The sequence below is a fragment of the Musca autumnalis genome, unplaced genomic scaffold (assembly GCF_047663935.1).
Source record: "Musca autumnalis isolate F117 unplaced genomic scaffold, ASM4766393v1 scaffold_3, whole genome shotgun sequence".
Lineage (NCBI taxonomy): Eukaryota > Metazoa > Arthropoda > Insecta > Diptera > Muscidae > Musca > Musca autumnalis.
Window position 1 is genome coordinate 125,160,751 of NW_027411866.1, and position 9,455 is coordinate 125,170,205.

The 9,455-nt window shown below is 33.9% G+C and overlaps 1 non-coding gene across 1 annotated transcript; it reads left to right on the top strand.

The window, feature by feature from the left end:
- Positions 1-8,991: 8,991 nt before the first annotated feature.
- On the top strand, positions 8,992-9,073 carry TRNAS-UGA (transfer RNA serine (anticodon UGA)). Its single transcript has one exon. It is a non-coding gene; the product is annotated as a tRNA-Ser (tRNA).
- The last annotated feature ends 382 nt before the right edge of the window (positions 9,074-9,455 follow it).

Sequence of the window (9,455 nt, forward strand, 5' to 3'; positions counted from 1 at the left end):
AAGAGACCCCACAACCCTACACATCTATTAAGGAGTAAAATGTTAATATTTTTTGTTTTCATTTGTGTCTATAATGTTTATTGGTCAATTCAGCAGGTCTGCACCATTAATTTTGTTAATAATGTCTTTCAGATCAAGTTCAGGCCTACACTGCATTACAATTTTTAACGTATTTTGGTATTTGCACCGCAGCATCTAAAAATGTTGCACTATATGTAAATCACCAACATTTAGAGGTCAAAACTATGAAAAATTGCGAGAGGTTTCTTAATTTTACAGAAATTATCATTGTTAGAATTAGTGAGTCCATTTCTTCAAAACACAGCCAACAATGGCGTTCATTGTCGCGTTTACCTTCCACTTTTGGAAAATGCAACTGAATGAAATTCCCGAAGTCTTTTTAGAAAATCTTGAATATCTCCAAAGACCGCTCGTTACCGCACCAGTTTTATAGCTTTGCGAACAGAGGAAAATCCAATCTTTCATATTATATATATCTTAACATGTGAATGTACGGAAATCACTTTTGAAATGTCCACGGAAAATAAAAAAATATAATTTTGAAAACTTCAAAAAATCACTTCTTTCCGACTAAAATTGCACGAAAACAATAAGGTTTTTTGCATTTTTTAAAGTGTAAAATATCATAATTATTTCGTAAAATATTAAGAAAAATAAATCATGGCATACTGAATTACCATTTGTCCGCGCCACTCCATTTTTTAATGAATCAAAAATACATTTCTTACAAAAAAAAAAATTATTAAACAAAAGTGCATTTTTAATTCGTTTCGTGAAGTAAATCGGCAAACTGAGTATGGACCATTTGCAGTGGAGTACTTAGCTAACGAATTCAATAAAAGTTTAATTAATTTCATGTACTTTGAAAATCCCTTAAAGTTCCATTAAACTTCCCAAATTTCGCACTGTGCGTAGGTGAGAGTTTCACTTCACAGGGTATATATCTGTCGGCAAAGCCGACTGACACTTTTTTACTTGTTTTGTATAGAAGTTTCTATTAGTCCTAGGATGTTTGGTATTACAAATGGCCTATATCCGTCCACGTTTTGACATAGCCCACCCGATTTTCGGTATATTGAAAGTTTTAGCCTCATTATAACACCGAAAGGGCTGAAATTTTGTACTTAGTCTTCGTTTGGGGTATAATACTTTCCCACAGAAATTTGTCGGTATAGGTCCAAGCCTTCATATAGCCCTCATATAACGGTACCTCCCGATTTAAGGTATTTTGAAAGTTGTGGCCGCAATAATCCACCGAAATGGCTGAAACTTGGTATTTGTTCTTCATTTATGGTATTAAACGTTCCATGTGAATTGTGTCGGTATAGGTCCACGCCTTCATATTGCCCCGTTTTCGGCGTTTTGAAGGTTGTGGCCTCAATATTCCTCAGAAATGGCTGAAATTTGGTATTTAGTCTTCAATGTAAATATAAAATTTTCACCCAGAAACTTGCCGGTACAGGTCCACGCCTTAGTATAGCCCCCATGGAACGGTACCTCCCTATTTCCCGTATTATGAAGGTTGTGGCCTCAATGTTCTCAATGGCTGAAATTTGGTATTTGGTCTTAATTTGGGGTATTAAACGTTCCATATGAAATTTGTCGGTCCACTTCTTAGTATAGCCCCCATAGAACGATTTTTAAGGTTTTTAGCATTATTATCACTGCGAAATAGCTGAAGCTTGGTACTTAGTCTTCGTTGTGGGTATAAAACTTTCTCCCAGAAAATTTTCGGTATAGTTCCACGCCTTCATATAGCGCCCATAGAAAGGTACCTCCCGATTTTAGGTATTTTGAAGGTTGTGTCCACAGCAACCCACCGAAATGTCTGAAATTTGGTATTTAGTCTTTGTTGGAGGTAAAAACCTTTCTGACCGAAATTGTAAGGATAGGTCCACGTTTCGATATAGTTCCCCATATAACGGTACCTCCCGATTTTCGTAATTCTGAAGGTTGTGACGTCAATATCGTACCAAAAGACTGAAATATGTTATTTAGTCTACCATGGTACCTCTTGATTTTCGGTATTTTGAAGGTTTTGCCGAAATATAGGAGATTTGGTATTTAGTCTTCTTTGAGTCTAAAAACTTTCCGCCCCACGGAACGGTAACTCCCGAATTTCGGATCCAACAATTTTATAAGGGTTGATATCAGGATATAGGCTCGAGGTATTTATTAGTTTAGTGTTGGTATATTACATCAGCCATTTACACAAATAAGGATTATATGTCATGATCTGGCCTTTGGAATGGCGGTAGTTGAACTTGTTTCAGAATAATGACTATTAAATATTTTCTAATTATGTCAGTGGGAATGTCTTCACAATCATTAACATGTCCGTGAACCCGATTTCGCATACTTTTTTGCATGCTAAAGAATATCCTATGGGTTTTACTGGCCTTGACGCACTTTTTGTGATTGTTATGATCGTAGAGGATAATATCTATCTATTTTGTAAAAATTAAGTCTTTCCAATACTAGTGAGAGAGTAAATATGGCTCTGTTGTTGGTCATATCAAAATACTGCACTGAGGGTCTATTTTTCCCCTATACTTTCCAGAGGTATATTGATGTTTAAAAGCCAAAATCGGACTGTTTTGCATTGGTCCATTATCAGGCAATACATATTGGGTCAAATATTCATTCTTTCGTCATTGTTAGACATCGGATTTTGCATATTTGCATATTTTTTAATATTAAAAATACGAAGATTCTGATTGGACCAAAATTCGTTTCAAAGAAATATAAATTCAATGGCAGGGTCATATTTCGTATTTATTTTGCATATTTTGCATATGCACAAAATATGCAAAAAGATTTTGGCCGAAAATCATAATAAAAGTCGTAAAATTGTCATTTAAAGTTGGAAAAACCATCAAAAAATACATAACAGTGTTCTAAACTAAGACTGTTGACCGTATAACGTCGTTTTTTTCAGCAGATTATTATGTTATTGATACCATTTACGACCATTTTTTTTATTATTAAACTATGTAAAAATATAAAATTTGATAAAATATCAAATGTTTTATGTAAAATTCAATATTTTCTTTTTTGTAGCATCTTAATTTAATTTGTAGCATTGGGCTGGTTTTAACTCAAAGGACCAAATCGATCTCGGATTTTTTAGCCGGAAGCCGCCTAAACCTTTTAGTATTGTTAGATTTTAAGATTGCCAAAGTTTGAGCACAATTCGAATATGTTAACACGTGGTACTCAGGCCTCGAACTTATGAAAATCTATTTGTTTGCTATTTGGCGACTTCGACGGCCCATATATGTGGAACGGTTAAAACTACTTGCCCGTATTTACGCATTTAATTAAAAGCTATTCTATTCTTAACATTTCTTGCTGAACAACAATGTACGTAAGTGTTACTGAATTCGAGATAATAAATCCAATGTCCCGAAAAAGGCCTTAGGGCAAAAATGGAGTCTATTAAAAAAAAACTTTATATATATCACTTTATTTGAAAATGTTGCCTATTAGGGCGAAGATCTATTTTAATATTAATTTTAATTCATTTCTCGTTGTAGTCGAGCTTAATGTCCGATGATGTTTGCAAGTGAAAAAGGAAAGCCGAAGATTCGAACTCATTCCTGTGCCCTCATAAGTAATTGTGCAAAAATTCATCAACCTAGGTCAATGCCTTCTATTGTTGTCCACATTTGTATGGAAGCGGCAACACTGTGCGTGGCCAGGAACGTGGAAAAAAGAACGATCTAGCACAAGAACAAGAAAAAAATTACATACCTATAAGATGTTATTTATTGTAACTCGGATTTTACACTTAAAACATGTGACATCCGATTTTCTTTCAGCTTGTGTACTTTCTTAAAGTATTTAGTAAGGAGTGTCGCGGGATGGCGCGTAGATTTTTTTATTTTATTTTCAGTACACATAGTTCTTAACAAATTTGTAACATTTTAGTTGCAACAATCTGCAACAAAATATGTAATACCTGTTTTTATTATTATTTATCTAAAAATGCTAAAATTCTATGGAGGCCATATCAAAAAGTGCACCTGCGCCAAAAACTCTCCTTCGGAATATTTTTCACCCCCAACGAAGACTAAATGCCAACTTTCAGCTGTGTCGGTTGGATAATGTGGCTAAAACCTTCAAAATTACCGAAATCTGTGGTACCGTTCTATGGGGGCTATATGAAAACGTGGACTTATACCGAAAATTTTATAGGAATGTATATATAACCCCAAATGAGTCTAAATACCAAATCCTAGCCATTTCGGTTGGATAATGTGGTAGAAATCTTTAAAATATCGAAAATCGATAGGTCCCGCTCTTTGGTAAAAATAGGTTTACCAATATATTTGGTAAATTAAGTAAAATTGTCAATCTAAAGCTGTTCATATCGAAATTATGGACAAACATACAATGAACATCGACTTTTATTTTTGTCGAGCTAAATCGGTACTTTTTTCCACTGTGGAATGGTTAAAAGGGAAAAAATATAATATCGCTGTAAACAGGACCACCAGGAGGCAGTACCATCGGAATAAATTGCCAAAAGAATATTCTAAAGTCAAAAATCCCTCTCAGCAATTTTCTAACAAGTTTGTACGGTGGTACAGTAGCTCTCGACATAATATCTTCTCGAGCTGGTGAGACCCCATTCTTCTAGGCATTTGTACACTGCTAGTTTTTGTTCCTCCCATGGACTACTGTCAGTTTCAGGAACGCCTCGGAGTTGTTCTTTACCCCCATGTGATACCAGAACAGCAACCCGTATTTTCTTCTCTGTTTTGTGTATCTGGTAATAGTTTTCCATGCCAGTGCACACAAATATCCTCGTTCCTTGAAGCTGTTGCGTTTATTTTTCACGGTTTATTCTCAGGTGTTCACGGATAAAGCTTCTTCTTGATTGTTTTCGGTACAGATGGTTCTTCAGATTCTACGATACGTTTAGTATCAAAATAAGATCTAGACCTCATTGAAAATCTATTGAAATACGAAACATAGACAAACAAGTATCAGAAAAAGGAAATAACAAAATAATATATCACCTGTGGATCTTAGTCCTGAACTTGTTGGCTTGGCATTGTTTGATCCAACGGTGCAAAACGCCGTAAAGAGCCAAAAGGCGACAAAAATCTTAACAAAGCAAAGATTCAAATTTCTTCAGAAATATTCGATCCAAATTTCCAAAAGAAATTAAATTTAACTCCGAATTTCCAGGAGGCGCAAAGGATGGTAATCAACTTGAAAGTTGCGAACTACATACCAGAGCGTTCTTCAAGTAGTCAGCTGTACCCAGATAGCTCAAAAACCACATGATGTCTGACTCTCGAGTAAATGTAATAAATTAAATATTTAGAACAAAATGCCAAAGACATTTGTTTTCATTCCAAAAATTGATAAAAGTAAAGAAAATGTTTTTTAATAGTCTCAATTTTCGCACAAAGGCGTTTTTCGGGACATTGGCTTTATTATCTCGAATTCTGTAATACTTACGTAGTTTGTTGTTTAGCAAGAAATGCTAAGAACAGAATGGCTTTTAATTTAATGCTTAATATGGACAAAAAGCTTTAACCATTCCAAAGAAATGGGTCGCCGAAATCGCTAAGTAGCCAAAAAAATCGAGATTTTCATAACGTCGAGGCCACAGTGGCACATGTTAACATAATCTAATTGTGCTCAAACTTTGTCAGTCTTCAAATCTGACCAAACTAAAAACTGTATGCGGTTGCCGCCTTAAAAAATCCGACATCGATTTGTTCCCTTTGAACAATAACCAGCCCAACGCTACAAATTATAAAGGCCCCCACTCATTTATCAGTCTGTGCCGTCAGTCCGATGAACCCTTTCTGTATGTGTGACTGACAAGTGTGTACCACGAACCATCAGTCAAGTCTAAAAATCTTGAATTTCTCCTCCAAAAATGAATGAATTCTACGTATTTGGGTTCCAACACCAGCATTATTTTCTGTTTTTCAAAATTATTTATTGACAATTTGAAAATAAACACAATTCACCCAGACGGATGGGGGTTCATTTTGAAATCAAAACTATTTTGATTTTCATCAGTCTTGGAAAACTCACACATACATTCTCAAAATTTCAAAAATTTACATATACTACCAGGGGTGCCAAGTTGGTAGTTTTTCCGCTACTTGTGGTGATTTTTGACGTACAAAAACCACTGTTTAAGCAGAAATGTCAACTGTTTTAAGGTAAAAATCGCTACAGACCTATGGTGCGTATGTGGCTGTAGCGATTTTTACCTCGGAACAGTTGGCATCCCTGCATACTACCATAAATGCTGGCAGTCAGACTGACTAATGAGTGGGGGCCTTAATAAAGAAAATATTGAATTTTACATAGAACGTTTGATATTTTATCAAAATTATTTTTTTGCATAGTTTAATATAAAAAATTGTATTACAATACCATACTTTTATACCCTACAACACACTGTCGTACGAGGTCTCGATAACATAATAATCTGCTAAAAAATCGACGTTAAACGACCAACTACACTGTGCAACATTTTTAAGGTGATCTTGTGCAAACAATTCGATCTGAATATTTTTTGAAAGTACAGACCCAAACGACAAGAAACCCTAGTTGGCTTTTGTTGTGTCAGATCCAGCTCGTATTTTATGACCCCATCTAAACATGCTTAAATTTTGAGTTTTTAAAGAAATTCGGGGCTATATCTCTGAAACCAATGCGAATCTTCTTATGATCTCTGAAGCAAATTTGCAGATGAGGACAAGAATAAAATATTTGGGGAAATAATGAACTCGAAAAACTACATTTATTGCCTCAAATTTCAAAATATATGCAAAAATTCCAAAATTTTAATATATTTTGCACCGTAACTCCAAAACCCTTAATTTTTTCGGAATATTTTCTTCTGGAAAAATATTCCCTGTAATACACAACTCTTCAGAACATGCCATTGTTGTAAAATGCATGTATCATGTTGTTTTCAGTATATCTTTAAACGACGATTTAATAAATATGTCAATAATATGGTGAAATCCAAAATGCGAGAATAAACTGTTGGTGTGAACTGTGTTTGAAATACGTGTTGTAAAAGATAAGATGCAAAATACCGTTAAAACAACATGAAGTAAGCATTTTAGAGTTTCAGAATGTTCTAAAGAATTGTTGAGAACTTTATTTGGAAGATTTTTGCAGAAGGTTACTTGGTTCAACTCCCAATAGTTTAGCCGATACTGACCAGAATTTCAGCAATTATGTAAAATTTTTTATATTTTATAGATTTTGATGCCTCAGATGGAGTTTACTTATGTGGTTTTTTCAAAAGATAAGTTCTACTAGTTTAGGGCTACAATATTGCTAAAGACAGCAAGGCCAAATTCCTTTTAGTTTCTGAGGTAAAAGCCTGATAAATGCAAAAAAGTGTAGATTTAGACCATAAAATCCGAACTGGATCTGACAGGACAAAACCCTACTGGGGTTTTTGTAGTCTTAATATGTACTTTCAAAAAATGCATACTAAAACTTGTTTGCATTTTCAGTGTTGCATAGTGCTATCTTAATTTAGAACACTTTGAAGATTTTTGAGGATTTTTCTAACATTAATTGACAATTTTACGACTTTTATGACGATTTTCGCCCAAAAACTGTTTGCATATTTTTTTTTCATATTTTGTTGCATATTTTGCATATTTTTTTTTTTGCAAATTTTGCATATTTTTTGGCATATTTTTGATATGACCCCAAATAACGAAAAATTGACCCTTAAAACGCCTAGATCCAAAATTTGAGTCCAATCGGATGAGAAATAAAAAAGCATGCAAATATCCGATGTCTAGTCATTGTTTACTGTTAATATGGTCTTAAGCGTTTTTTTACCTGTATGAAGACCCTCCATGACCTTTATCACATGCAATACTGTTAGTCCATTATCAGCCGCAAAAGTCATAAAAATGCGTAATAACTCCAAAAATTTGCAAAAATGGTTCGTTTTATAGTACTGCTTTTCCCATTGCAATATATTTATAGTCACCTAAAAGTAGTAGGTAATTCGTATTTTAGTCCGTATTTGTTATAAATTGCAAATAAATGTTGTATATTTTGACGGAATATTGTTTTGAGGGCCAATGCAAGAGATTTACACAAAAAACCGTATAGTTTTAACATAATTTGTTGCCATAAGCGAACAGTTAATATGAAATTTTTTTACAATTTCGGCCTTTGCAATACATTTGTTGTCAAACTGTATGTGCTAGGTACATACATATGTACATATGTATTTCGTGAGAGTCGTAAACCACATGTTATTATTGTTGTGATTAATATTAAGTTCCAATAATTTCGACTACGCATTAACAACACACTCGAATTGCCTGTCAATGAACTCGAATATGTCTTGTGAAGTCATTAACCAACCCCCTGTTTTTGTAACTATTTTTTGTTGGTTCATCTACATACATATGTACATACATATGTATATTCATAATAATTTTGGCATCCATAGTTCAGCCCCTAGATGACATACAGATCTAATTCTTCGTAGACTCGTTCTATATATATGTACATAGTTAAGAATTCCTCATTCAAAAATCAGAGTTCCACATTTGCGCTAAGGAGAGTAAATCGATCTACAAAATTTGACAATTCGTGTGAGAACATGACATTTTTTTACAAAAACAGGGTAAGTCAACAATACTCTTCTCGTTGATTTTGGGTGTTCTGTTGTTGATGAGTCAGAAAATAAACATGACACAAAGTGTTCTGTTACCGTTTTTGTTTTATATGGGTATACTACAATGTACCTACTGGCTGTTAAATAGAACTGAAAGAAATTTTGTTTGACTAAACAATTCAAAAGAATATAACAACAACGTATGTTGTTGTTGGCCGCTTCCACATAATATAAAATATGTGTTTCTTATTGTCATTTCCAAAGGGGTTTATTTCCTCTTTTTAATTAATGATCACTTAGAAAACTGTAAATTAGCCGCCAACATATCAACAGCTGCGGTGTCCGAGTGGTTAAGGAGATGGACTTGAAATCCATTGGGTTCTACCCGCACAGGTTCGAATCCTGTCCGCAGCGGATTACTTTTTTAATTTAATTTTTTCTTTAAGAAGAATATTTTTTTACTGATACAGCATATTAAGTAAATGTTTGCGAATTAATAAAATGAAACAACAGAATTCAAACGAATTCAAAGGCGAAGAAATAAAAAAATACTTTTAATAACATTTCCAATCGTTTCGTTTCTTATTTTCCATAGGAACAATACAAAACGAAACATAACCCACGTTGGCAGAGTTCGCTGTTTAGTTTCGTTTTGTTTGCTCTGTTTACTCACGAATGAGTGCGAACAAAACGAAAAGCGAAAAGTACTCAACTCCACAAGAACAGATAGAAAATTAAATAGTAGGTACTAAAGTTTAGTTTAACTAAACACATGTGAATAAATCAAAAACGTTTG